We start from the raw sequence: 9008 nt of genomic DNA, 5'->3' as shown, positions 1-9008 counted from the left end.
GCCAAAAGAAAAATTATAAGTTTCCAAGTGCAATATTTGCTGAGATATTCGAATTCTAAAATCGGAGAAAGCTTTTCAAAGGGCAGCATAAATAAGGGAAAAGAGCGTTGTCCGTTAGTTTTTGCTGTTCTTTCATGACTTTTCTCAAATTTTTGAATTCAAACATCTTTGAACATATTGAACTTGGAAACATGAAATTTTTTTTTCTGTTTTCATCTGAGGATACGGGGCAAGAACTTCAATTTTTGAACGCCTTTTGAGCATATTTTAAATTGAAACTGTACCTCTACGACGGACGGTTGATGAGATAAAGATCGCATTAGCACCTACAGGACACCCTGTATAGGTGGTATTTAGCGTATATATCTTATAGCGTATATGCCAAAATCCTAAACATTTTATGCTTGTCAGCTGTCGTGTGGCGTAGATTCTCTTGTACGGCATTCAATATTGGTATTGTGTGTGTGTGTGTGGCTTCATCGTGACAGTGAGCCCAAGTAGGCAGCTGGGATTACGAGAAGGAATACAATCCTACAAAGTCGTAGGAAATCCCTTAGTCACGTCGAACAATAGGGGCCCGCACTTCCGGCAGTCGGGCCCAAGGACGATGGAGTCGTCTCGGCAGCGACGACAACAAAAGAAATGGTTCCAGCAGCATCTCATCTATGTAAGTGAACTCTATATATTACTGTCTTATTATCATCGAGCAGCTGTTGCGGCCCTCGTAACGGGATTCCGCGAGAGTGAGGAAAAGAATCGCCGTTTATTCTGAAAGTGAAACTCGAAACGTTAACATGTGCGCGCGCACGCTCTAAGCTTACCATAATAATAAAATACGCTATGATCTATTTATCTTTATGAAGCAGATGGAGCCCTGGCCCCCAGGGTTGAACAGAAGCCTCTTAAATACAGTATCGGTGACGATTTTTATTTCTCACTATAACGAATATTTTGTAATTGGCAATTTACGTTCGTTACCCGTTAAAAGACATTTATTTTTCACCGAAGTTCAAAAGACGGCCCGGGCCGTACCACAGTAGGCCTCCGAGGTCATTAAATAGGCCCTGCTCGAATAATAAAAAATTCCGACTATAAAATTTCTAAGAAAGGAGGATTTAGAACATGGGCCCCCTCACAAGGTTGGGGCTGACTGGCCCGGGGGCCCAAGGCAATTCTTTCTTTTTTTCGCATTACAAATTCTCTATAAACGGCTCGGGGAAAATCTGGCCTGGATCCATTAATGATACCGGCTGGAGGATGTGGAGGACCATGATTCCGAAGACTTCCCCAGGGATCCCACTTGTCCTATTTTCCCTCCTTTTTGGTAAAAAGTCCTACTCCCTCTGTTTTTCCTACTTTTTTCACCGAATCCTATCAACAAAATTCGCACAATTAATTTCAATTGAGGAGGGAATCATCGATATAGTGCCGAATATTACAAATGTTGCAGATTGCAATTAATGATTCTGCCAAAGCATAAATTGTATGGTTTTTAAAGTTATTTGGGGGGGGGGGGGTGGGCATGTACGTGAAACATTTCGGGGGTTTATTAATTTTCCATTTGCTTATTTTGAAGGTTCAACAAGTAGAATAGTCATTAAAAACTTCAGCCTGGATGGAAAAAGATAATTTTGTATCTACTACTTCATGATCTCTCTTGGACAGTAACTAACATTCATCATTCAAAAAATTAGCGGGTACATTTTTGTGTATAGGTTTTTTGGTTGGTGAAAAAGCAGTTGTGGATACATTAGGTCTGTTCTAGGTTTTGTGGCATTCAATTGTCTTCTGCATTTTCGGAGAATTCTGAGGCATATATAAACCATATTTACAATACTTAGCAAAGAGCTAAAAATGAAATCGCTTCATTTGTCAAAAACGATTGCACAGGCACACATTGGGCAGTAAAATGTAAACAAATCCCTTTAAGAAAAGGATGAACAACGCAGAAAAACCATCCGGTTCGCCTCAACGTTTTTATATCGGACCTTGTAATAAACATGTTACACATACAGTCACTGTACGTTTGGAAGTGGTCTCGAAAGAGCGTCATTCTCAAAACACGTCTTCATAATTTGGTCGAAGAGATTTGACAGACTGGACTGTGGAAGACTCCAGGAAAAGAATGTAATATATGTTGTGGGAGAACAGAAAAGAAACCCGTGGTTTCGGTTCAACCGTTTTCGTCAAAATTTTTTGTAACCAAGTCATTTCGCTTTGGATCGAGTCAATCTTATAGGGCTATGAAAAAAAAAAAAAAATATATATATATATATATATATATATATATGGATCTTTTTATTATGCTATGATTATGTTGTCTGGGGAGGATACCCCACCCCCCCCCCTCCTACTTTCTCTAATTTTTTGAGTGGGAGTCCCGTTTTTTTCCGGAGTTTCCTTTTTCTTCAAGTTTCTTTGGTTATGTGTAAACGTGCCGAGAGTTACTTAAGCGATGTGGAAATGTGACGCGGGCCGCTTAAGTGCTCTATAAAGTCGGGTTTTCCTAGGAATAGGTTTTTTGCGCCGCGTGAACCGAATTAGACCATTTCGCGCCGGCAGAAACGTGTTACATAATCACGCTACGCGTTTGTGTTTTCCTGGCGTGGCGCATCAGATCAGGGCGGTTATATTTAATATATGGCCTTGGCATCATCTACTCTGTCGTCTGCATGCTCCGGTTTGAAGGGAAGGGGAAAGCAATCACACGCAAGAGTTGAGAGAACATCGGCAAAACGCGCGGCGCACGACGCATTTGACTCCTCCAGAAGCAGTCGACCAATCACGCCCGACGCAAATAACGCCGTCGTGAGGAGTATTGCGCTCTGTAGGAAAACAGTCATGCTGCTTTTCTTATTGGTGAGTGGACGGCGTGTCACGCTGGGTGAATCACGTTGCGCGCGGCACGGAAAACCTGCTTCTAGGAAAATCCCGCTTAACTGTATCCCAAGCCACTTAGATGATCTGCAGATACGCCGCGAGTCACTTTAGTGATGTGTGAATATGCCAGCCAGTTTATTTTTACATCTGATGACTCTGATTTGGCATTCGGGCCTTGATTCGAGTATGTATGACCAATGTATTGGTCATGCGTAAACTATTGGACATTGGCACATTGAGAACATTCTTAGTACTTTAACTCTCTTCACGTACAGGCTTTTGGCCAAAAATTGACCTATATTTGACGTATCGGCGATAAATCTGGTAACCTTGTCCTAACCTAGCCGCATGTTGAATGAAGACGAAGGACAAATTAAAAAAAACAAAAAAGTAAAAAATATAGTATAATAGATAAGTAGTCAACACCAGACTAACTAGAGCAGATGTTCTAACTGGCGTTGATACAGTAGATTATTCTTTCACCCTCACCCTATATGTTCTCTTTCTCTTCTTACATGTGTGTGTTGCAGCCAAAGCCCGAAGTAACTAGCCAGATCAATGTCCGAATTTCGGGCTTTCGCTAGGATTTGGCCGAACAATTTTTATAGATCCTTATGATCCGGAGTCATCGCCACGTTGGCGCTTTTTTTTTTTTTTTTTTTTTTTGTGATAATTTGTGATAATTATGGGGATATTTATAATCATAATTAGCTATGCAAACCCTAACAATAAAAGGAATCGGAATATCGATATCTTAGGGATCGGCGTATAAGGGCCGAAATACCCGGAAAAAGCACGACGAAAGCCTGAAATTCGAACATTAGCCGGGTTAACTAGGCCGGCCAATTCGCCGGCTTTGGCAGTAACATATAGACAGCCGCTATGGTGGTCGAGTGGTCATAATGACGGACCCGCATCGCGAGGATCCAGGTTCGAACCCCACCTTCGCCACTGAGGTTGGTTTCCTGTGGTTCCCAACTTCGAGGCGCAAATGTGAGCCAATCTCCCCATTAAAAAGTTTCGCCACAGAGAGCAACAGGCCTATAAACGGTTCAAATATCCAATCATTACACTTCACTTCTAAAATGTAGATGGCGGGGCCGAAAAGTCAGACACAACACTATATACGCACTCAAACTGTTAGGTGCACACATTCACACTTCCGGCACAACTCATTCGGTAGTAAATTGCCTCATGGTGACAAACCGGGGTTGTGCTCGGTTTGAAAGAAAAGAAAGAAAAGCTCTACATAACATGCATTTCGCAGAAACAAAACTTCACGTCAGGTTCACTACACGCACATTCCAGCATGTACCAATTCATTAGAAGGTTCGCAGAGGCATATAGACGAAGTGCGCGTGTGGTATCGTAGTAGCATATAGAGAAGAAAAATATATGTGATGAAAAAACAAGAGTGTACAAAAAACGGGGATGAAAAAAAAACAGAACTTCAGTTCATAGGGAGGGAGGGAGCGGGGGTTACAATAAAGCTTCGCGATGATGAGGAGAGAGGAATGAAGATATAGAGAACTCTGTGTTGAATTTATTTCATTGGCTTTTGGACGAAATATTTTGTCCGCGATCGTTAAGGGGTCGGACCCCTCTTTCACACACACGGGTGTCTCGTCAGGACGGAAAGATGAAAGTCTTTTGTTAGTCGCTGGGTTCGGCTGTGCATCAGCACCGCAGGACGGAAGAAACCCATCCTCCGTACATTGTAAAAGGGCCCTATTCTTTCTTCAGTATACTGCTCCCTCAAGGCCCCCCCACATCCTGAAGCAGGGCCCCTAGGCTGTGATCTTTTGCGGGCCCCCGACCAGACTTTCACGGGGGCCCCTTTATGATGAATTTATAGCGTGGAAAAGCAAAAACAAATTGTGAAAATCGTTCCGGGAGCCAGGGCTAGAACCTTGTCAGCCCACCTCTTGTGGGGGCCATGTGCTCCCCATCCACAAAAAAAGATGGCCGGCATTTTTCTTGTCCGAACAAAACCGGTGCGCGTGAACGGGACCTTAAAGAGCACCACGGGTGCTCGCGAATTGTGATCGGCGCGCAATTTTGGCCCAGACTCTACCACAGAAATATTTAAATTTGAAGTTATGAAGTCCTCTGTTCTTTGGCCTGAAGGGGATAGAACTGCTGAAGAAAAAAAGGGCTGAAGAAAAAAGAAGGGGATCAGAGAGAGATGGAGGGTGGTCTCAGAAAAATTTATTTTCCTATGATATAGAGGCGTATTCACAAGGCTTATCGAACTATAGCCCAGGGCAGCAAATTTTAGGAATGCGTTGTCTAGAGAATTAGAGTAGAATGGGAGAAGGGCGGCAAAGGAGCAACCAAGGAGAGGGAGAATGAGTGTAAGCATGGGAGAGACCAAAACAGTGTGTAAGTATGTGAAACGACCAAAAGAGTGACGTAGGAAGTGAGTGAGCAAAATATATGCAAGCATGACCAAAAGAATGACCTAGAGAGCGAAGGACTGCGTCAGTGTTTGACAAAAGAGTGGCCCAGAGATTTGGTAAGTATGGAAGTAACCTACAGAGTGTTGGTAAGTATGGGATTGACCTAGAGAGTTGGAAAGTATGGGGAGTGGCCTAGAGAGTGTGTAATCACGGTAGTAACTAACAGAGAGAGTTAACTAGTGAGCGAGGGATGAAATGCGTGGCCTAGAGTCTTGGCCCTCTACAGGATATTAAAGCATGAGAGTGACCAAAACCAAAAGAGTGGCAGGGAGAGTGAGTGAAGAAAAGAGTATGCAAACTTGACCAAAAGAGTGGCTCTAGAGAATGTGTAAGCATTAGGGAGTGAAGGACTAGGGCAGTGTTTGACCAAAAGAGTCACCTAGAGAGTGTGCAAGCACGTGAGTGACCAAAACAGTGTGCAAGCACGTGAGTGACCAAAACAGTGTGCAAGCACGTGAGTGACCAAAACAGTGTGCAAGCACGTGAGTGACCAAAACAGTGTGCAAGCACGTGAGTGACCAAAACAGTGTGCAAGCACGTGAGTGACCAAAACAGTGTGCAAGCATGTGAGTGACCACAACAGAGTGTGCAAGCATGTGAGTGACCAAAACAGTGTGCAAGTATGTAAAACGACCAAACAGTGTATAAGTATGGGAATGAACAAGAAAATGTGGAAGCATGACTGAAGGAGTAACCTAGAGAGTGTGTAAGCATGGTAGTGACTAAAAGATAGTAGAGTTGCCTAGCGAGAGCGAGGGGCGAACCGAGTGGCCTACAGGGTGTGAAAGCACATGTGAGTGACCAAAACCAAAAGAGTGCATGAACATATTCATTCTAGGGGTGGGGTGGCTATAAATCTGGGTGACAAATTTATGGAATTATTGTATTAAGAGAAGGTATTTTTTCGGCCCAAAATATACTGAGAAATTGAATTTTCTGGATGTTATGCCAAAATTAATATTTGGAAAGAAAAGTGATTTGTCTCCTCCGGAAATCGAACCCGGGTTCCCTTGCAAGTTTCGGCATAACATCCAGAAAATTCAATTTCTCAGTATATTTCGGGCCGAAAACATACCATCTCTTAATACAAAAACGCCAACTGGGGCGAAAATTGCTGTAGTTGAAGGGAGGCTGCTATGTCTCCACTCAGCGCTTCACACTACTGTGCTATTGTCCTACTGTACTATTGCACTAATTGCTGTACTATTGTTGCCTATGGGCTACAATTTGTACAGCCTATAAGTGACAATGGGCGGCAATACCATAAATCCGCCTCTGACTAGGATGCTCTTTGAGACCCCCGTGAACAATTTTTGGAGTTCCAAAACTTTGTGTAGCCCACAAGCGGCAAAACCCAGTGCCGTCTTAAGGCATGGGCCTACCCAGGGGCCTCAAGAGAAAAAGGCCTCAAAAAAATCAGATCTGGTTGAAATTTTCAAGAATTTGCCTGGTCAACTAACTGACTCGGCAACCTGACTCTCTAGGTTACTCCCATACTTACCAACTCTCTAGGTTACTCCCATACTTACCAACTCTCTAGGTTACTCCCATACTTACCAACTCTCTAGGTTACTCCCATACTTACCAACTCTCTAGGTTACTCCCATACTTACCAACTCTCTAGGTTACTCCCATATTTACGAACTCTCTAGGTCAGTGTTTCTCAACCGCCGGGCCGCGTCCCGGTACCGGGCCCTGATATCATTCATACCGGGCCGCGAGTGATTAGCCGTTTCATTTTTTCTCATTCATTTTCCATTGGACGAGTGTTTGAACGGGCCCTCGACTCACAAAAATGAATAAAACCGAGCCGCAGGCTTGAAAAGGTTGAGAACCACTGTAGAGCACTCCCATACTTACCACCTCTCTAGGTTACTCCCATACTTACCGCCTCTCTAGGTTATTCCCATACTTACCACCTCTCTAGGTTACTCCCATACTTACCAACTCTCTAGGTCACTCCCATACTTACCAACTTTCTGGGTCACTCCCATACTTACCAACTTTCTGGGTCACTCCCATACTTCCAGCTCTCTGGGTCACTCTTTTTTTGTCAAACACTGACGTAGTCTTTCGCTCTCTAGGTCATTCTTTTGGTCACTCACACCCTTACACATTCTCTAGGCCACTCGTTTGGTCACTCACACCCTTACACATTCTCTAGGCAACTCGTTTGGTCACTCACACCCTTACACATTCTCTAGGCCACTCTTTTGGTCGTGCTTTTGCATATTCTTTTGCTCACTCACTCCCTATGTCACTCTTTTGGTCGTTTCACATACTTAGTTTTACTCACCCACTGACTTAGTCCCTCTCCTTGGTTACTCCTTTGCCACCCTTCTCCCATTCTACTCTAATTTTCTAGACAACTCCTTCCTAAAATTTCCCGCCCCTTCAAACTGCCTACCCGGGCAATAGTTCGATAAGCCAGAAAAACCACTTGACCCGGGGGCCCATGGAGCTCTTAAGACGGCCCTGGCTAAACCACAAATCCGCCTCTGCGGCCAGCTCATGAGAACTAAACCTAGAAATAATAAAGTAGCAATTTGATAGCTGGGCCCCCATCTCCCCATTTTTGTTCGGTCTTGATCCGGCTGCTTCAAGGAGGCTCCCTCTTCAACCAAGATGGGCAGAGAGAGAGAGAGCTGTTCGTAATTGGTTGACTGGGTATCCGCAGGTAAACGAACCCTTGGTTCTCAAACAGGTAAGATGACCCCTAGTCCTCCCATTATTACCTGAAAGAAAGAAAAAAGGTCTTCCTGAGGAACTGGTCGATGCCGTAACAAATGTTCGTTATGGGGACGCGCGTACGGTTTTTTCTTATTCACTTCTTTCGTTGTAGCAGTATTCAGGTAAAAAATGGAAAAATTAAACGATATTATATTCCATATAATAGGGTTTTATTTTTGCCCGCTTTGCGGTGTGAATACGGGCACTGTAACTATATACATACATACATACGAACTGTAATTACAGTGGATCCCACTTATAACGTTTTTCAAAAAACGTCGAAAGAGGGACGTTCTTAATGAGAATTACTTAGAGTAGGGACCACGAAAATAAATCGTGCTAAGCGGGAACGTTATTGACTGTAAACGATGTTTACTGTTAAAATATCGCTGTTCAGAGCCTCGTCGGTGAACGCAAAAGAGAGGTTTTACTGTGGCACCAAACTTGGATGGTATGTACAGAGTGTCTCGTAAATACAGTCGCATTCCAATATAACGGACTCAGATTCAATGTATTCTTCGATTTAACGGGGTTTTTTCTGAAATTCTGAGGAAAATAGAGGTCGAATCCCTATTTAACGAATAACAATCCCCGATACAACGAATTTTCTCGAATCATCCTTAATGTTCCCCCCCCCCCTCTCTCAAAATCACAATCCGAAGATTTCATTCTCAGCTCTTTTTTACAGAGAAACGAATTAAAGGGGGACGCTGAGCATGCGGTGGTTCCTGTGCGGGCTACTTCATTGGTTTAATAGCGTGCCACGAGCCACTTAAGTGAACTGGGACACCACACCGCAGGTCACTTAAGTGATCTGTAAATGTGCTGCGGGCCACTCGAGTGATATGGAACTGTGAGTGATGTAGAACTTCTCCACGGGCCAATTAAGTGATCAGGGAAATGTGCCGCGAGTCACTCGAGTGATCTTTAAATGTGCCA

Source organism: Pholcus phalangioides, unplaced genomic scaffold (genome assembly GCF_987345545.1).
Source record: "Pholcus phalangioides strain wild (caught in Gottingen) unplaced genomic scaffold, Ppha-v1.0 ptg000016l_1, whole genome shotgun sequence".
NCBI lineage: Eukaryota > Metazoa > Arthropoda > Arachnida > Araneae > Pholcidae > Pholcus > Pholcus phalangioides.
Note: the sequence above shows the minus strand (reverse complement) of the source record.